The sequence below is a fragment of the Herpailurus yagouaroundi genome, unplaced genomic scaffold, assembly GCF_014898765.1.
Source record: "Herpailurus yagouaroundi ecotype Mexico unplaced genomic scaffold, PumYag 77, whole genome shotgun sequence".
NCBI classification, from domain to species: domain Eukaryota; kingdom Metazoa; phylum Chordata; class Mammalia; order Carnivora; family Felidae; genus Herpailurus; species Herpailurus yagouaroundi.
The window spans coordinates 84,270,946-84,293,208 of NW_024412388.1; the positions used below are offsets into that span (position 1 = coordinate 84,270,946).

The 22,263-nt window shown below is 35.0% G+C and overlaps 2 long non-coding RNA genes across 2 annotated transcripts in view; both read left to right on the forward strand.

The window, feature by feature from the left end:
* The window catches only part of LOC121027532 (uncharacterized), a 130,740-nt gene that overhangs the window by 89,027 nt on the left and 19,450 nt on the right, over positions 1-22,263 (forward strand). The window lies entirely within an intron of this gene.
* LOC121027534 (uncharacterized) lies at positions 1,986-7,155 on the forward strand. Its single transcript, XR_005788790.1, has 2 exons — positions 1,986-2,683; positions 2,931-7,155. It is a non-coding gene; the product is annotated as an uncharacterized LOC121027534 (long non-coding RNA).

The window sequence follows — 22,263 nt, forward strand, 5'->3', positions numbered from 1 at the left end:
AGGACTCATCTCCAACAGCCTCTAGATTAACTGGATTTAGAATACCCTCTTTAAAAATATCAACAAACTAAGGTAGTTTCATGTCTATTACACATTTTATCTTAAAGCAAATAAATTTAGGCAACTCTCAGATTGTTTTCTGTCCCAAAAATTGTACCAAGAGATTGGAATTTGGAGAGAAGAGAGAATGAAGTTATTTAGGTCATGGATGCTTCAGAGCAAAAAGGACATTAGAAATTCTTCAATTTGAAGGATGTTTTATATAACATTAAACATCTACTTAATGTTTTATAGTTTGCAGAGCATTCTCACTTGCATCTTTTCACATAGGCCTAAACCCTTTCTCTCAGAGGAAGAGCATTATTAGTCTGAATTTACACTGCGGGTACTAAGTGTCAGAAAAATTAACTCACACCCAAGCCAGTTACCTAGTTCGACTGAAGGCGAAGCTTATGCTTTTTTCCACAACATCAGAGTCTTGATAGTCAGAGCACATCCCAAAGGCTCTGGATGTCTGGGAACAGAGGTAAAAGGTCAAAAAAGTTCAAAAAATGAAGGGTGAAGGTCATCTTAAATACAAACTTTACTAGCTTTATATTATTGTCCAGGGACCAGCATGCAACAATTGCTTAGAATTCAAGGAAAGTCAACCTCTTTCAGTTTCTGTCATGGGCACTATAGGTGGCTCCTGTTGCTTTTGAGTAATAATTCTATTTCATCTATACATGATTAAATATAACTTTCTTCTATAAAATTTGTTCCTGGATGAACTAAAGATGTATTTTCAAGCATTCAAGAATGTGTACAGGAAGAAATCAGATCCATTCATGGAGGCAAACATGGATGATAACTTATGATGCCATTATGCAATTTAATATTTTACTTTATATTATTCATTTATTTATTCAGTAAGTAATCAGCGAATGCCAGAACCGCATTTATACACTGAGCTCATAGAGAAAAAGACACAGCCTCTGACCTTACAAAGCTCACACTCTGGTTGGGGAAAAAGGCATTAACAATACAACATGGTAAGTAATATAATAGACTTCATTGCAGGTCATGGCAATACAGAAGAAACTTTAAACCAACCTTCCAGTAATTTTTTTAAATGTTTGTTCCACCGTAATTCATTACACACATGCATACCAATGACTGAAGTTTGCATGTATGCATATATGTATGTAGTGTATAGCTTTACTCTTGCTAAGTTGCCACTTAATTTGTAAATAAAATAATGTTCTCAAATTTGTTGAAACAGAAAACCTTACATAGAATGGTAAATTAGAATTGCTTTGATTGAGCTTGGAGCATGTGGTTTAATATAAGAGATACTGGGCTGTCTATATTAATCGAGGTCTTGATAAGCCACACTGATAGTTGCATTTTAGAAAGTCTTGGATAAATTAATGAAAGAAATGCTGTTATTTTTATCCTCACAGATGTTTAGTTTCTGGGTTATAATCATCTCTTAAAATATTAGAATCACTGGAATCCTGTAACTACCCAGGAATTCTGCTAGTCTAGCAAAGTCTTTAAGATAAAGCTAAAAAAAGAAAAGAAAAAGAAAAAAGAAAAACCCCCCACAAAATCTTGAGAAAATAGGGCATTTCTGCCAATATGTCTTGTGTCTATGAAGCTCTTGGTCATAAATTATAGTCTTCTGAAGTCGATGTTTTCTCTGCTTGAGTCTTTAGGTCAACTAGTTATATCCATTGAATAGTATAAATAATGCAAATTACATGAATCCTATCAAGTTGGTTGGTCAAATTTGTATTAACTTTAAGTGAAAACAATCGTGGAGTTTGGAGTAAGTCTTTATAGCCCAATTCTGAAGCCTTTACTGTTGTTGTCATTGTTTTTTTTAACATTTATTCATTTTGGGGAGACAGAGACAGAGCGTAGTCGGGGAGGGGCTGAGAGAGAGAGGGAGACACAGAATCCGAAGCAGGCTCCAGGCTCTGAGCTGTCAGCACAGAGCCCTACATGGGGTTCAAATCCACGAATGGTGAGATCATGACCTGAACTGAAGTCGGATGCTTAACCGACTGAGACACCCAGATGCCCCAAGCCTTCACTATTTTTGACCCTGGACAAGTTTTTTACCCAAGGTTTAGTTTCTTATCTAGAAAATGAGGATAATACCTACCACATAATTCTGTTATTCGGATCAAACACAATATATTACATAAAGAAATGATATAGCACCTGGCACAGGGTAGTTTTTGAGTCATCAATGCTTGTCTGTCTTCATGCTTCGCTACAAAACCTGTCCTGGATTATGCTTTTATTGTTTACACACACCTTCTTACAACATTCTGCTTTTTTTTTTCTTTTTAATTTTGCTGGGCCTTCAAACTCACCAGCAAGTAATTGGCGTCGCCCATATGAGCCAACCAATCAAAATATTACTTGAGTTGCATTTTCCCACCAAAAAAGATTGACACATTACCAATATTTTTCCTCTTGTTTTCTCGTAGTTCTAATGTTAAGTGATGCCTGGAACTCTACTATAATACCCATACTGAAGTATGTACAGTAAAGAATTGGGGATACTTTCTGAAATTCATCAGGGTTTAACAATACCATTTTATTTTAAAGACCAGATTAAATATAGATGCATTATTTGACACCCTATGGATAATTAAGCTTAGCTGATCAGAACTTGGTGCTAATATGTCAGGTTAGGCTTTTCTTTTTTTTTTTTTTTTAATTTAATTTTTCTCAACGTTTATTTATTTTTGGGACAGAGAGAGACAGAGCATGAACGGGGGAGGGGCAGAGAGAGAGGGAGACACAGAATCGGAAACAGGCTCCAGGCTCTGAGCCATCAGCCCAGAGCCTGACGCGGGGCTCGAACTCACGGACCACGAGATAGTGACCTGGCTGAAGTCGGACGCTTAACCGACTGCGCCACCCAGGCGCCCCAGGTTAGGGTTTTCAATCTCCTCCATACACTAATTATAATCTGATTGATTTTTCACTCACTGGGTTTTTGTTTTCTTTTGTTTTGTTCTGGGCTCACTGACTGCAGCTGTAACTTCAACTTGCCAATATACACCATTGCTCACAAGAGGACCAGATGAGAGAGTGTGAATGAATTTATTGCCAGCCCTTTCCTACTCCAAAAAACAAAACAATTTTGTAGATTTGTTGCTGATGGGTCATAGCACCATCTTCATATACAAATAACAGCATTTCATATGGCACTATTTTCAGTGTATACAATAATAGAGATCATGAGGAGACAGTACAAATTATCTTGGGCCATTGTCTTATTTATAGATTAAAGCACAATTATGTTTTCCACTGATTTACATTCTGACATCTCAGTTAATTATGTTATTTGCTTCTTCCATGCTTATTCTCCCCTTAGATCTGGTTTGACTATTCTTTTCTTTAGTATTCGTTCCCTTGTTAGATTGTTTATATTCTCTGAGTGGCAGGATACCTTTTTTTAATTATTATTATGAAAATGCTAAGTATTTACCTAATTACCCTTTAGAGAACATTGGAAGACAAGGCATTTGAACAAATGGATGAATACTGAAAGGAGAATAATTGAATTATTTCTGGAAGTCTCAGTGACTGTTATTTTTCTTACCTTCAATATTTTTCCTCTAGGTTACTATTTTTTTTCATGATAGTTTTCAAGCTTATAGTTGGTAACTTTTTTCCTGTTTGAAGAAATATCTCAGGAACATGAAAGTGCTCAGATAAATATTATCTATTTAAAAATGCAATAATTTGAGGACCTATATGTTCATTTATTTAGAATAGAAAATCATCTAATGCAGTATTTAATTTTATATTATGGATTTCAGTTCATATAGAAGTTTAAAGAATTTCAAATAAAATCTTACATCAACCCAAATGTTGAATAACTGATATAAAAAAGAAAGCATAGGCCCAACACAAATAATCAGAGAAGAATCTAATTAATTCATTTAGGGAATCAACTAGCCATCCATTATACAGTTATTGAGAGCCTAACTGTGCCAGGGATTTCTGTGGACACAAAGGTGAAAACATATAGCAAATCTCAACCAAACACACACACTTTTTTTTATCAGTAAGGTAGATAATGTGAATGTGTATACAAATTAACATCAATATAATGTAGTCAGATCTCACAGAGATATAAAAAGTCACTGAGAGACCACCTAGCCCAGTGGATAATCCAGTCTGGCAGACAATGTATGTTATTTCTGCTTCAATTTGGAATGCATTCTGATTGTTGCCAAGGAATTTTTAAATTATTATTATTAACTTTTGTATTGGATTGGTAATCTTTAAATTGGTTTAATTCCTTATGTACACACCATCCAGAAGTAGGATGAATAAGAGAATTTGATGAATGATAAAGGGTCACGTGGGATTAAACATTTGTGAAAAAATAATTTGAAATGTGGAATTCATTCCTAAAATGGAGAAGTGACTGCAAAATTCGGAACATGTTCGTGGAAACTCAATAGCACAAGCCCGGCATTGACAATCAGATTCACGGCTCTCTTCCTATCTATTCACATTGTTCCTTTAGGGGAAATTTGACAATGATGTCTCACAAATGTGTTGCCACTTTTCAAAGCTTCTTGCTAGCATTTTAGCAAAGTGGAAAGCAGTTCTGGCGTTTCGGATAAATGTTCCCCAAATCTTCCCTGCCAGACATCTCATTAAGTAGAAAGTCTCAATAGAGTAATATGTAAAAGCAATTTTAAATAGAAGTTTGATTCACAACATGGTTATTTTTGTAAATAATATTCTGGGAAGACTTCTGTGCTTTTTATGGATTTAATTTTACCTTTGGAGGTATATGCCTCTTCTTGTCATTGTGACCAGTAATATTACCCAGCCACCTATCATTCCTTTTCAAAGAGAATGGACTGTAAATAAGTGTTTTAAACTATTCCATAATTGACAAAAGACAATGCAAGAAATGACTATTTCTGAAAGGAGTATTTACTTATTATGTTCTCACATACATATTCACTGAAACATCAAATGCACCCCCTGCTCCCTAATGTGATGATGCTTTTTTGTAGTATCATTATAGTCCTTCTTTTAAATACTATGTTATTTGTAACTAAAATTCTTTAACTAAAAGTTGATACCGGAGAGCAGGGATTTTATTGTATTCATTGTATACACCTTTGTATCTCCAGCCTGGCCACAAACATATATAAGTACTTAACATTTTGGAAGGATGAATGACATCATTTATCAATGTTTGATACTTGCTAATATCTACTTATTTTTTAAATAAATATGGCTTTAAATGTGATTGTCTTAGTCTAATATTTTTGTTTGCTAAAATTGGATGAAACAATGCTGTGCAATCATTCTCTCTTATCTGGATTGCCTTTGTCCTAGTGTGTATTCTCATCCTCTCTAGATTGGCTACAGAAATAGCCTTTCTACTACTTACTTGACCTAAGTCAAATGTCACCATGCCTTTCTATGTCTAACTTCCCTCCCAGAGTGATATTTTCAGCACTTAAATCTGATTATGTCACACTCATGCTTCAGAACCCTTCAGTCCCTGCCCTTCACTCCACACTGACTCTAGATTCTGATGTTATTTTACCTAGACTTAGTTCCAGGGCCATAGGTAAAGTCCTGCCTTTTCTTTTTTTCTCCCTCAAGTGCCTCACATATGACATTCACTAAATATTGTTGAATAAACACTGCATGATTGAATAAATGAAGATGGCTTTTATAGTCCACTTGTGCTAAAATTAGGCAGGTGAGTTAGTTCATACAAGATCTAACAGAGCTGTCTGAAAATGGAGATGGATGCTTTAAACAAGCATTTCATACACTTGCCTATTCATAAAAGTTATCTGAGGTGTGTTTTAAAGATAAATATTTCTGGAGTCTGAATTTCCAAAGGAAACTTGAGAATCTTTATTATTATTTTTTTAAGTAACTGCTCTAAATGATTCTCATGTTCAGATAGGTTTGGGAGAGATCTCTTAGAGTACCAGTTAATAGCTGGAGACTCGACGGCTACTCAATGTGGAAAGCTGGACTATGTGACCCTAATTCATTCACTTCCACAAAGTTTGGGGTACTGTGATTCTAGTGGAGGTCACAGTTTATACATGTGTAGATGTAGGTGATTGATTTGGGATACCTGAATGCAGATAGGAGGCATTTGGGGACAAAAGACTACGTCCAAGTGTTACCAGATCTAGAGAGTTTTGACCACTTTTCAAGGACTCCAAGGGAAATTCTTCCCTAATCTCCAAGTTTGTTGATTCATTTAACAACTATTAATTGAATAGTTACCTACACACCCAATATGTATGAGTTCCAGTTCCAGGTGTTGGCAATATAGCAGTAACAACACACACTATCTCAGTGTTCTTTCAGCTGACATGTCACAACTCACCATGCTTGTCTCTAGAACTCTCCAGTCAAGTATTAGTTTTACAGCCACTTCGTTCTTAGGCAAATTGAAAATGATCATCCCCAAAGATCAATCATTATCCTTGTTAAAAATAAGTGTCCAGGTGTTTTGGTCTGACCGAAAACTCCAAATGGGTTCCCATGTCCTCTGAAGGTATAACAGTTGAGCTGAGATTATAGGGCACCACTTCTCCCCTTTTGGGACCCATTTATAACCTGTTGAGGAGTTTATTCTAGGCCTACTTCTGAGTCTATAGGACATAGATATTTACATTTTATATATGTTACAGGAAGCACAAAAAAATTCTTTTATCTAGGGCTATCATATTTTACTAGAAAATAGTTGGTAAAGGATTAAACTAAATACTCAATTTTCTACCTCTGGGACTCTTACAGGATGACAAGAACTATTGGGATTGTGTGGGAAATGATGAATCAGCTTACAATGTATTCCACAAACACTGATTATAGCAGTCATGTTAGATCTATTTTCACATACTGCAATCTCCATGCCAGGTGTAATGTACAGAATGTAAATAGTATATGGAATAATTATGAATATTTTGCTTAAAACCCAGTACTTTAACCATGGGTATTCATCACTCTGGATTTTAAAACTTTACATCTACTATAATAATGTCTATGGTGATAGAGTTGGGACCCTTGAGATCTCAATAATTAGGATTTTCCCTTTCCTCTGAGAGAAATCTTTTAAGAAAGTTGAATTTTATGAACATTGTCTTGAAAGAACATTGGCTCTTGTCTCTTTAGATTTCAGCCACTTGCCAAGACACTCATTTTAATTAGGGATAGAACACAAGCAGAAATAGAATTGTAACTAGCCCTCTTCTACGTAGAAAACTATGTTACTTATATTAAGAATATAATTCAATATACCGACTCTATTGTCTATGGGGCAATAGATTATTGCCCCATTATTGCAATGGATTATTCCATTGTTTCTTAACTCATTTTATTTTTTTAATCTTTAAAAAATATTTATTTATTTATTTATTTATTTATTTATTTATTTATTTATTTTAGAAAAAGAGAGAAAGGTTGCATGTGTGAGCAAGGGAGAGGGGCAGAAAGAGAGAGAGAGAGAGAGAGAGAGAGAGAGAGAGAGAGAGAATCTCAAGCAGGCTCCATGCTCAGCACAGAGCCTGACTCAGGCCTGATCCCATGACACTGGGATCAGATACTTAACCAACTGAGCCACACAGGTGCCCCTTAACTAATTTTATTTATTTTATTTTTATCTATTTTATTTATTTTTGAGAGAGAGACAGTGAGTGGCAGAGGGCCAGAGAGAGAGGGAGACAGAATCCAAAGCAGGCTCCAGGCTCTAAGCTGTCAGTGCAGAGCCCAATGCAGGACTTGAACTCACAGACTGTGAGATCATGACTTGAGCTGAAGTTGGACACTTAACTGACTGAGCCACCCAGGTACCCTTTAAATATGATTTTATCTTTGAACTTGGCATTTTTCTGCTCACTTTGATAATCCTACTCATATTTCAAGCTGTAGTGGTAGCACAGTGAAGTAAGGAAAATAGTTCCTACTTCACAAGCTGTGAAATTAAATGAGATATAAAATACAGTAATATAGTGACTGACTCTTAATATCTATACATTAAAATTACTGTGTGATTTATCTGCATTTTATGGGATGTTAAAAAATTGAGGTTTGAAATAGCTATGACTTGTAAATTTATACTTGTTCTAATAGAAGTGTTTTCAAACACTCTTGGCTTGTCATACCTAATGTTTATATGAAATGTGGTGGGTTAAAATGATGGACCTGAGACACGTGATGTTTTCTACCCTATAGTTTTGGGTCTCTTTCTTTCTTTTTCTTTTCCTTTTTTAAAAGTTTATTTATATTTCAAGAGAGACAAGGAAAGAGAGTGTGTGGATGTGCATGAGGAGGGACAGAGAGAGGGAGAGAGAGAATCTCAAGCAGACTGCAAGATGTCAGTGCAGAGCCCAATGCCAGACTTGATCTCACAGAATGTGAGATCATGACCTGAGCGAAAAGCAACAGTTGGACGCTTAACTGAGCCACCCATGTATCCCTACATTTTTGTTTTTAATTCTATGTGGTAGTCAAGGCTTAGATTTTTTTGGTATTTCATTTCTCTATAGTATTATTTCCATTTCAAAAAAAAACCAGATTACAGCACATACATACAATCAAATTGCTACATTTTCACAAGGAAATTCTTCTAAAGGCAAAGTCTGCTAAGGGCAATAAAAGACCATATTGAAACAAATTCAATTGAAAATAGAACTCTGCACCCACAGAAACTAAAAATAATAAGCATCAGTTTTGTTTGTTTGATTGTTGTGTTTGAGTGAAACAGTTGTATAGGTGTGGATGCTTTGGAAAATGGAAGAATTTTTCAAGAGCCAAGAATGTTATGCTGATTTCTGTGGGTGTATTTCCAAAGATCAGAAGAAAATGTACAGGTCACTAAATGGGGATTAAGAAACATAAACTCTTAATAGCTGACAGACCCACAGAAAAGCAAATGAACTACTTTGTCTTGGAGATTTTCCTAAAATTTCATTTACAGTTATAAAAATAAGATATGGAAAAAATGGGCTTTCTCAGCAGTGGTCTTTATGTCCATGGAGTGGTGCAATTGACTTATGAAAATAGAAAGCCAGGATATCAAAATAAATACCCTTTTTGTTTTATTTATCAGAATGAAGGAGATTTTTACTAATCCCTATGTAAATATAAGAGAGTTAAACCTTTTCATAGTTTCCTTTACTGTTCATATTTCCCTGGGATCTTTTGAAGGCAACTGCATCAAACACAAAAACACAAACATATTTTTAAAACTGGTAAATTAAAAAGAAGAAGAAGAAGAAGAAGAAGAAGGTATCTCTCTTCCTTCCATTGGTTTTACAAGCCCACATTTATGTATTTATCATTGTAATTACAGTAGTTCCCAATACTACCACTGACATCACTATCTACCATGTATATTGTACAGCAGGTTTCTTAAATTTTTCTACATTATGACACTCATTGAAAATAGCATTTGTATAGCACACTGGGGTGGGGGAAAAAAAAGGCTTCTTCCAGCAGAGACTGAAGGCTAGGGAAGGTCTGGGCCCCAAGCCCAACCCAGAAGCCCTGAGGGTTGTAAGCATCCGCTATCCTGGCACACCCACAGCCCATTTGCACACATCAGGGTGTATCGGCATACCAGTTGGGAAGCTCTGTGTTTGATTTGAAAGAAGTGATAACATTTTAAACAACTGCATGCTCCTTTGTTTGTGTGTTTGCTTGAGCCTAAATTTTAGCAAGAGATATTTCTGTATATTGTATCTCAGCTTTCTACTGCAATAGATTGCTTCCAGTGTCCCCAGTGATGAAGATGATGATAACCAAAGATTTGAGCTTTATGTCTCAGGTAAATGCAGTTAGCAAATGTGACTCTTTTTTTTTCATAGTGACCTGGTTTTTTTTTTTTTTTTTCTCCTGAAACTTTTAACAAAACATTGGGGGTTCAAAGTAGTAAATTGAATTTCTGAGCAGTTGTTCCTGAGGTAATTATTAATTACTGTTTGGGGAAAACAGTAAGGTGACATACCTAAGTAACTCAATTTATTTTATTTTAAACCTCTTTTATTTTTTAGTTTAATATATAATGTTTCTCATCTAACTTGGGTATAATAATCACAGTCTCTAAAACAGAATGAAGCATGCCAAGCTTTTTAGCGTTAGAGAGAAATGTCTAAAATGATTAGAGAGGTAAGAGGGAGAGATGGGAGGAAAAGAGAGAGGGTTGGGGGAGAGGGGGACATAGACTTATCAGTTTCTCTTACTGTGTTCAAAATTTAACAATTCTTTCTGTCTAGAAATTGTTATATGTAGCTTTAATCTCTTCTACTACAAAGCAACTTCATTTTCTTTTTATGTCTTGGAGGGCAGGGGTTCCCAAGAGTGTAAGAGAAGTTAAAGAATAACCAGCTGTACAACCACGATTGGGTAATGTTGACACAACTATAAAATAAAAGCTATTCCACTTGTTCTATAGCCCTTAAACTTTGGAAGAGTGTCCAATAGTGGAAAATTAAAAAAAAAAAAAAAAAGTCTGTCTTGTTTTGCAGAGGAAAAGGATCATGAGTCTGTCTATCCATGATAGATTAGGTCAATTGTATTTCTTTCCAAAGCTTTTAAAAACACAAGTGAAGGCTGAAAGAAGTTGTATGTCATCATTATGATGTCAGTAACCTGTGACACTTAAGTAATTGATTCCTATGTTCATTGTGCTTTATTAATAATCCTTTGTATATTTCCTGACATATTATCCTGCCCCTACTTCCATAACAATCTCTTCAATTTTGAAGATAGTCTCATTGCAACATGTACTCATGAAGGCTGGTCTCATCTGTTGTAGATTGAGATCATGTATCAGGAATACCCTTTGAGCTTTTGTGACCTTTAAGCCAGTGTGAAATTGGATCACAATTACAGAAAAATACCCAATCTGTAACTATTTGTCTCAGACTTCTTAATGGAAGCTCTTGTACTTGAAATGACTTAAGAAGACTGTTCAACATCAAATCCTTTTCGAGGAACTTACTGAAGTACATTTGAAGTTTATCATACTGCTAGGAAGTTTTGGAGAACCTGTTGGTTTCAACATATGTGTCCCATGATTTTACCTTTTGTGCTTCAAATGGACTAACAATGGATTTTTCTCATCATTATAGAACATGACAGATCCATTTTCTCGTTTTGAAGTTCAGATCACATGAAACTATACCAACTATCTCTAATATAAGATTTCTGATATTCCTTAACACACATAATGCATTAAATTTACCCATATATACACTGTTTATTAGCTTTATTACAAATATTGAATTGATGCATAGTTAAAATGTCTAGAAATTATTAAACACATAAGAAATGTACATTATCATTATAGCATTGAGAGAAACAAATGAGGTGAGTTTGTGCTATGTCACTTATTATCTAGAAATAGTTCTTCCTCTCAGATTTTTTCCAAATCGATAATTAAATAAGTCCTGAGTACTTGTAGTTCAGAGAAAAGATTTCCAGATGACCACACAAGAAAACTTTCACTTGTGAATAAATTTCTATGATAGCTAAATTTATTTCTAGAACACTATCAACTAATGGTTCCTATTAAGCCATTTTACAACTTTGAGTTTCTATAAATTATGCCATTTGTGAGTTATGATTCTTTTTTTTTTTTAATTTTTTTTTCAACGTTTATTTATTTTTGGGACAGAGAGAGACAGAGCATGAACGGGCGAGGGGCAGAGAGAGAGGGAGACACAGAATTGGAAACAGGCTCCAGGCTCTGAGCCATCAGCTCAGAGCCTGACGCAGGGCTCGAACTCACGGACCGCGAGATCGTGACCTGGCTGAAGTCGGACGCTTAACCGACTGCGCCACCCAGGCGCCCCGAGTTATGATTCTTATAACAGTCTCTTACCAAGTACTAATTGAACACATTTTCTGTCAAATAAACTTTACTATTTTTTTTTAGATTCTTGATTGAACTATTAGCTAATTAGAATACTACTTTTCCTATGAAATTGGCAGGTCTAAGGTTTTCTCAATAGTTTAATGACTAATTTGAGTGAATTTGTTTGGCATCCTATGGAATTAGTCTAAATGATCTTTTGTTAAGGGAAATTCAGTTTAAATAACAAAATTTAATTTGAGAAATGTAGCTCCATTCACCCATTTAATTGATTCTGCTACCCCAAAATATAGACTAAATATAATTAGTGAACTATATTTATTAGAAAGTAGAAAAGTAAAAATAATTTCCTGATTTGATTGTCAGTGATACTGTTACATGCTCTTGCCAGTTTTGGTATATAAAGCTATATAAAACAACATAAGGTTATAGATAAAGCATTGTTTTTAGACAATCACATGCGATTCCTTCTAAATCATTCAGCAGCTACTGAGAAAATGGCTATTTTGATTGAATACCATTTTGCAAAGATAATTAACACTATTACATTTAAAAATTATTGCTACAGTATGAATGGATAGATTATGTCTCTAGTTGCCTACTGAAGAATTTTCTTCATCTATAAATTTATGAGAATATTTTAACACGAAGCCCATATTTTAAAAGTATAAAGACAAAGAGGGTGCTATCCTGATTTATGGTTTTAGGAAAGTCTTTTCTTTCTGCCCCAAGAGAGGTTATTTGTTTACAGGTCAAGTACAAAGGCTGCCCTGTGTAAAATTTCCATAGTGGTCTTACTTGTGAGAAATTCTAGCCAGGGAAGATCATCTGCAGGACCCCACTATTGCTGTGAGCCCATATCTTTAACGCAGTCTGCCTTCCTCTTTAGCTGATAGACGACACACACAACATGTGACAACCACTTCCAATTGCCGAATTAGTAACGTTTTACTGAGATGAAAAACACAAATGATATAAATACAATGAGATCACCACTTTAAGCACATGGCGAGTGGGAATGACATGATAACCCCTCTAAAAATCAATTTTGCAAACTGCATCAAGAACCTTAAAATATTGCGATAGCAATATTTAAGGCAGTGAATTCTATTTCTGGAAATCTGTCATAAGGAAAAACTAGAATACCTACCGAAAGTTGTATTGAAAGGTGTTTATGAAAGTGACATTTGTAACACCAAAATACATGTTTCATTGAAATTAAACATCCATCCAAATTGAATTGGGTAAATAAATTATAATACACTATATGAGAAAGAGAGATTACAAATAATTAAATTATTTAAGATTGTCCACAATATGGAAAATGCCTTCAAATAATGAAAACTGACATGGGAAAAACAACTGTAAAACAGGATTACATAAATTTATGAGTAATCCTATGTGCATGTGTGTGCATATCTGTATTTGTACCTATTTCTGCATCCTATCAAAATACATTTAAAGTGCATAACAACCTTCAGAAAAAATGAAATTACTCCTCTGTTCTTTTAATTTTCTTTACACTTTTATGCATTCTCAAAATTTCATAAAATTAAGGGGCACCTGGTTGGCTCAGTTAGTTAAGCATCTGACTTTGGCTCAGGTCATGATCTCACAGCTCATGGGTTCAAGCCCCGTGTCGGGTTCCATGCTGACAGCTCGGAGCCTGGAGCCTGCTTCAGATTCTTTGTCTCCCTCTCTCTCTGCCCCTCACCCACTTGTGCTGTCTGTGTCTCTCAAAAGTAAATAAAATGTTTTTAAAAATTCATAAAATTAGATGAAATTATTTTTATAATCACAAACATTTTTAGTTAAAAAAGTGGACTCAGCCCTTGGTAGTGGAGAAAAAGAATGCCCTTCATCAGCTGACATGTCCCTGTTTGACCACAAAAAAATGCTATCAGATCATCCCCATATATTGAAAAGTTCCATAACTTATCATGGGTGACAAAATGGCACACATTTGATAACTTGGTCTGTATACTTATTATCAATAATTGAAGCCCTTGGCTTAATGTATGCTAAAATATCCAATACTTCCCTTTTGTCAAGTGTAAGACAATGAAACTAAATTGGATAAAGAAGGGGTGGTATATATATACACACACACACACACACACACACACACACACACGCAATGGAATACCACTTGGCAATCAAAAAAGAATGAAATCTTGCCATTTGCGACAAGGTGGATAGAACTGGAGTGTATGTTGCTAAACAAAATAAGTCAGTCAGAGAAAGATAAGTATCCTGATTTCACTCATATGTGGAATTTAAGAAACACAACAGATGAACATGGGGGAAGAGAAGGAAAAATAAGAAAAAAGGGGAAGTGGGTGGGGGGGATGGGCTAAATGGGTGATAGGGATTAAGGAGGCCATTTGTTGGGATGAGCACTGGGTGTTATAAGTAAGTGAGGAATCAGTTCTACTCCTGAAACCAATAATACACTGTATGCTAACTAACTTGAATTTAAATAAATAATTTTTTTTTAATGTGAGATCCAAACTGTGATGCGGGGCTCACTTTTATTTATTTATTTATTTATTTTAAAAAATTTTAATGTTTATTTATTTTTGAGACAGAGAGAGACAGAGCATGAACGAGGGAGGGTCAGAGAGAGAGGGAGACACAGAATCCAAAGCAAGCTCCAGGTTCCGTGAGCCGTCAGCACAGAGCCCGACGCGGGGCTCGAACTCACAGACTGTGAGATCATGACCCGAGCTGAAGTCAGTAGCTTAACCGACTGAGCCACCCAGGCACCCCTAAATAAATAAATTTTTAAAAAAAGAGTAAATTTTTCTAAAATCCCAAAGAAAGTGTGAAAATAGTGTCTAAGAAATAATTATAAAACCATACAGAATGAGACTTTTATAACTCACCAAATATACTATAAAATTAACTTTTTTTCCAGTGAAGATTACTTTATACCTTAAGTGCCTTTTTTGCAAATAACATTGACTTTGGAGAACCTGAAGCTGTAATATTTAGCAACTAATCAGAGTTTATTCATTTCACTTAGGGTATTTCAAAGCCAAATCTTAAAGTTACTAAAGGATCTTTGCCTTAGTATTAACAATTACTATGTTTTTTTTTTTTTTTATTGTCCCTAAGCTGGTAACTACAGATATGAAAGAATGATCTTAGGAAAAGAATAACTTGGATATAATGCATGACTTCTCATTCTCAAGTTTAATGGAAGAACAATGGTGCTGTCGGCTGATTTTTATTCAGGGGAAACACCACAAGTAACCTTTGTTTTAGCACTTTTTTACTGAATAAATATAGGTATGGAAAATGTTTATGAATGAATTGCATTGAGGTAATGTGTATGAAGTTTGCTCAGTACCAGGCCCTCAGAAGCACAGTGTTCCGTGCATAATAGGAGCAAGTTGAAAAGCCTGTTGAATGAATGATAGGCATTTAATGAACCCTGATTTCCTCCCACTTCATCCCAATTTCTTCCTTAACTGACAGCTATGTCAAAAATTCAAATCTGCAAGGTGGACTGGAAGATTTCACATTAAAAACAATACAAACAAAACTGTATTTTCAGTATACAACCCAATAATATTAAGTTTATTTTGACTGACATAATTTAAAAATTTCCAGAGTAAAGTTCAAATAGTTAGCAAAATGCTATGGTTTTTCGTCAAATTCAAGCCTCAGAAATGTGAAAATTGTTACATGTGCCTAAAATATAATGTTATAATATATTTTTCCATGATTACAATAAAATTACTGATAGGCCCCTACAGTTGTATTACTGTATTGAAAGCTACATCGTAGTGAATTTGCATGAAAAATGCGAATTTTGTTTTTGCCATAGTGATGTGACTTTCATCACATGTGGCTATTACATTTTTAATGGATGCTTAGCAACTGAGTCTATAGCTTTTGTTTGATAATGTCTATTTTAGGAAAAGAATCACATTCAATAGAAGTTAGAAAAAAATCTGGTTTTTATATTGATTGATGTTCATTAATTGTTTACCAAGATATTTAAACATTCCCTAAACTCATCTTCTGAACAAATCATTTGCACAATCATAGGGAAATAAAGCATAATTGATGGGACTAGCATTCCACAAATGCCTTGTGACTTGAATTTTATGTGTACTTTATATACATGGTTTTATGGATAGCAGGAACAGAATGATCTATTTATCTCTGGGTGGAATTTTCACCAGTGAGCTAAGAACTTTCATATCTTGCTTGGGCTAATTTGAAGATGATTTGTATTTGTTTGAAAATAATTTTAAAGTATTGAACTACCCAGTAATACAGAGTTTTTTAAAAACTACAAATGCAAAACAATTGCAATGATGATATTTAAAAAAAAGAGAGCGAGGGGAAAAAGGAAGGAAATGAGAAATGGTTTTATTTTTCAGTCAATATGCCATTGCTGATTAAAGAAAAAGATGAGATTTCATTGTATGCTACAAAGGAGTATGACATCAAAGTGTCCTCTTAGGAGCAAGCTAGCTATATAAACCACAAAAAGAGAGCTGCATTAAAAATACAATATGTTGAAACAGTAATTTTTCAATGCTATGCAAATACTATGGACGTTTTAAATTCAAAGATAAGCAGAATCAGCAGATAGTGACAGTTTTAAATTTGCTAAAAATCAATAGAAGAGCAGTAAAATGCAATTTTCCTAAACCAGGCTGTAACTTCAAGTGAGCTGAACCATTCTTGATTCAACTGAGAGATTTTTTAATAGGACTTAAGAAAGTGGATTTAACATTGTTTCATTTTATTAGCAATTGAGCAATACAAATGTGAAATGCTTTGAAGTAATCTACATTATATTTTTATTAGCTTTAGAGCTTCTCTATACATATTTTATGTTCTTTCGGAAGCTTAAATAATATTACATTCTAATTATTATTTGCAGATGGTATTTGTTTTCCTCATAATGACCAGTCAGAAATCAGTGCTCTGAGTTCCATGAAAAAGAATCATTTCATGTTGAGTGGTTACTCAGTATGCATTCTAGCTCTTGCTGTCTCCGAGGGAAAGATTTAAATAATGTATGGCGGGTTCCTTTGTAATGAGGCGTTCTTTTTTTATGTTTTGTTGTGATTTTGTCACTTTAGAGGAAATGTCGTTAGTTAAAGGGTCACAAATCATATCAAGGATTTCATCAATGCCATATCATTGATCTATACACCTTTTAATGGGGAGGGGGAGTGAGTGTCATTCAAGGCCCTTGGTATTTAATTCAAATGCTAAATTTAAGAACCATGAGCATATTGATGAGTTAGAAAAAAGATATAGAATTGTGTGCATAAAACAGGACTGGTGTGAATTTCTTTTTCTTTTCTTTTTTCTTTCTTTCTCATTAAAGATTGATCTAAAGATTTTTTTGAGGGAGAGTTATTTGATAGCCTATGTCACTTTTTTTGGTTCCCAGAGTGGTAATAAAAAAATCGTCCAATAAAACACAATTTCCCTTTTCTCTTGGGTCCGGTATTCCCTTCCTCTTCAAATGCAGCTGTTTTCTTAAAGCTTCCTTCAAAAGTGAAGACTATGAAAAAAAAAAAAAAAAAAGAATTTCTAAAGAGCCAAGAAGCTTTTTAAACATCAGATTGAAGTCTTCTAAGTGTGGCTTCTAAAACAGGCTATCTGGAAATAATAAAAATAACAAATCTCAGTAAATTTTGTTTTAACAAAAGGGTAGTCTTCCTAAAAAGGTATCCTTCATTATCCTGTCATCTCTTTTCATAAATGTTTCCTGCATGTGAAGTCACTTGTATCCTCTAGCACACTTGACTTGTTCAGGTATGGATATTTATTTTGTGCATTTCTTTTTATGCCTACACATTTCACTATTACACCATGTCAGGCCCTTTGTCAACTGACAGTCTGTGTGGGCCTGCATTTGGGATACATATCTAGGAGGCATAATAAGTAACAACAACATATAGAACACAAATCAACAACCTCATATGTGAGAGAAAATTATTTTTTTTTACCAAAGTTCTGTAATATTCTCTCAATTTAAAACACTAGTATGTTAATTTTACCTGTTTTCCAAAGAGCATATCATTATTATTGACACGCTGCTGGCTTTATGGTCCCAGGATGCATGAATTATTAGTGTTGCTTGACATTTTTAATTCCCTAACTCTGTTGCCTATAGCTATACTTCCCGTTAGCTATTACGGGTTTTAAGAGGCCATGCTAGTTCTTATCAATGATTGCTCGGTAACTCAGAGGTGTCAGATTCTCTTGTGGGCTTAAAAACAAACAAACAAAAAAACATGGTTGTTATTTTTGAACTTTATAAGACATTATCTAAATAAAATTGTAAAGCACTGTTATGTATACAAAGCTTAGAGGACATCTATCCTGATTTTTGTAAAGAAACTACACTTGCTTTTCCTTTCTATCATTATTTTAATGACAAAACAATACTATTCAATGCAATTATTATTCAATTTTAGTGTCATTAGTGTCCAAATGCTTTAGTTTCGAGTATTCAATGAAATATTGTAACAGCAGTATATCATATAATCAAATATATCTGAATATTTATTATCCAAAAAGTCCAGGAAGAACAGTGAAAATATTTGAGTCACAAAAATGTGTAGTATATTCATGAGTCATTAATTTTCCAGGAACAACATACTGATTCTTACTAGACTGAGTTTTTAAGTGGCTATTTGCTTGTTAGGTAAAGATGTAAACACTGAAAGCATGAAACAGAAAAACAGAAATATCAAAGACATCTGCTTTTTTTTCCCCAAAGAATTGTCATCCCTTTATTCATTTATATTTCCATTCTCATTGTGTTTTTCAGTATGAGAAGATGTTAACTGACTCCCAAATTTTTAAATCTGTAAGCAAATCAATGCATTATTGGGAGGATTTTTAATTGTTTAAGAATCACAGTGGAGATATATTTTATTTTATTTTTTCCCTTTAATATACACTTAGCTTCCCCTATCAGTAGGAAGCACTTTAAATTGGGACACTGTAATGAAACTCAGTACAATTAATTGTCTGCTAGTCTTTTACACTAGATCTATACTACCAGTTATGTTGCTAAATTGTGGGTTTGGAAACTTGCCTTATACAGATTGACTCCCAACTCATGAAAGGATATATTCCAAAATCTAGTGATTAGTTCCAGTGATAAGTTTAGAATAGGAAACACATTTTCCAGTGTTCTCCTATTCCCAAACCCAATGTCCTATTTTAAGTCCTTGTCCCAACTGATCACTTTGAAGCTCTGGGACAAATCTATGTGCCCAGAGCGGGGCTCACATTTCAAACTCTAGGACAAATCTATATGTTTGTTGTTGTTGTTGTTGTTGTTGTTGTTGTTGTTGTTGTTGTTGTTTTTATAAGCAGTGTATTACACAGAACTTAAATGTAAAATTTAATATGTTTTCTATTATTAATTTATTGTCGAAATGGTTTCCATACAACACCCAGTGCTCATCCCAACAGGTGCCCTCCTTGATGCCCATCACCCACTTTCCCCTCTTCCCTACTCCCCCCAACTGTGTTTTGAAATACTCTTCTCATTTGGCTTGCAATTCTTCTCTTTTCATCCTATCACCTAACCAATCTTTCTCAACTTCCTTTCTGGGCCACTTCCTTTTCTCTATTCTTTAGGTTCTATTTTTTGATGCTCTTTTCATATATTTACTCAAAGAAACTTCATGAACTATTTACTATGTGTACTGTAGTGTAAAAAATATCCGAGGGATTCAAAAGTGCAAGCACGAAGACACTGTCCTGAATACCTCGACCTTTAATTAGTGCAGAAAGCCTCTAAACCTGTCATTCCAACTGGATGATATCAGTGCTTCCTTTCTCCTCCCCAAATTCCATCTGAGTGATCTCCATCATCCCCAGGACTTCAACCACAGTATGTACTGGCCAGTCCTGACACTTACCTACAGCTCTATTTTCAACTCCTTATGGACCTCTCTCTTTGGATGTCCTATAGGCACCTAAAATCCCGTGGGCCACACTTTAAATTTTCTCTGTACCAGTGATCCTTTATATTACACACACACACACACACACACACACACACACACACACACATCATTGCTTATCTACTAGATTCTTAGTCTTGAGTGTTTCCAGTTGTGTTAATGCTTTCCCATCTCATAATGTCTAAACCAGCCTTGACTGGTACTTTGTTTCCTCTTTTTTTTAATTTATTTATTTTGAGAGAGAGAGAGAGAGAGAGAGAGAGAGAGAGAGAGAGAGAGAGCCCAAGTAGGGGAGGGCAGAGAGAGGGAGAGAATCCCAAGCAGGCTCTGAGCTGCCAGCACAGAGCCCAGTGCGGGGCTCAAACTCATTAACTGTAAGATCATGACCTGAGTGAATTCAAACGCTTAACCAACTTAGCCACCCAGGCACCCCTCTGTTTCCTCTTTTCATATTGATTTTTTTTCTTATGTCTCCTTGCTTTCTTCAGAAATAGCTTCTGAATATCAATCCTTATTGCCACTTTCTTATATGAGTCCTATATCACCTCTCATCTAGATGAATGGCAATAGTTTCATATCCTATTTCCCAACCACACAGACCAGTGGAAATATAAGGGGCTTTGGAATCTTTCAAAATGATTAAAAGCACAGCTGCATAATTGACTAGTCATGTGCTCTTGGATTGCTAACCATTTGAAGTTTCAGTTTTGTCACATATGACATGAAGTGATAATCTGAACATTTTAGGTTCACTGAGAAAATTATTGTTGTTTGTTTTATAACCATCCCTGGCATGCATTAAATGCATACAAATGTTAGTTACCTTTTTACTTGAATTTATCCTGGACAACACCGTAAGAATTATCTTCCTTTAAAAATTTGATCATATTCTCATTGAAAATCTTCATTGACTTCATAATGCTTACAAATCAAACTCACCAGGATATTTTAATTCCAATTTACTTCTCCAACCCCATTTCCTGCCTCTCCACTCCTGGCTTCTATTGAGTAAGTTGCACAACCTTCTCACCACTCACTAAACTTTCCAATTCCTGCAAATACTCTATGTCTTAGCCATACTGTTCCTGCCCCACTTTGGAAAGGTTTTCTCCCATTTTGTCTCTTGGTAAAACTCCTACTCATCTTCAAGACCCATGTCAAATGGCCCATCTTCTGGAAGTCTACACTGACTCATCCAAGGAGAAATAATTATTCAGTCCCCTCTGTTGTTTACAAATAGTATATTAATTTCTTGTGACTTTCCCTATGTGTTTGAGTTTGTTAAACAACAGTAACAAAGACAACAATAGGAATAATTGACATTTATGGAGTGCATACTATAAGACATTGTGCTGTGTCCTTTATATTTGCTTATCTCATTTAGACTTCACTACAACACAATGAGGTGGACGCTATTCTATTCCTATTTTACAGATGAACAAACTGAAGCTTAAAAAGTTTGCATTTAGTCCCAGATGAATCACTTATGTAACTCTAACTTCAGAATCCATACTTTTATTTATTTTTTCATAAATATTTAAATGTTTATTTATTTTTGAGAGAGAGAGAGAGCATGAGTGGGGAAGTGGCACAGAGAAAGGAAGACACAGAATCCAAAGCAAGCTCCAGGCTCCAAGATGACAGAGCCTGACGTGGTGCTGGAACTCACAGACCACAAGATCATGACGTGAGCCAAAGTCAGACACTTAACCTACTGAACCGCCCAGGCACCACAAGAATCCATACTTTTAAATATTAGTTATTTATTGTAAATATCATATGTTGGTTCACAAACTCTTTTGAGAATATAATAAAAGTAATAAAAATGACATTTGTGGTCCATTTGCATGTCAGGTAGCTCATGGATCCTCTGAAAGACTTCTGTGGATCACAAGGAATCCTCTGATCTGAAGATAAGACCCCTTTCATGGGAAGCCTGGTGACTCAGTCGGTCGAGCAGCTGACTCTTGATTTCAGCTCAGGTCATGATCTCATGGTTTGTGGGACTGAGCCCTTTGTCAGGCTCCACGCTGACAGCACGGAGCTTGCTTGGGATTTTGTCTTTCCCTTTCTGCTCTTCCCCTGTTTGCAGTCTTTCTCAAAATAAATAAAATAAACTTTACAAAAAGACCCCTTCAGATCAAATTTGAAATTCTTTAATCTGATGAACAAATATTCTCAAACTTTTTGTTTTCAAGTAAAATCCACCTTTCCAATGACAGCCTTCAGTTACCTCTATAACGTGCTTCTTAGCAACTCCAAACTCTTCAGGTTCCATGGAACAAAGTTTGAAAAACACTAGGTTAAGGTAATGACATGTACAATTCCTCAGATGTTTATTTCTCTGGCTCCTGGGTGGCTCAGTCGGTTAAGCATCCAATTTTGGCTCAGGCATGATCTCATGGTTCGTAAGTTTGAGCC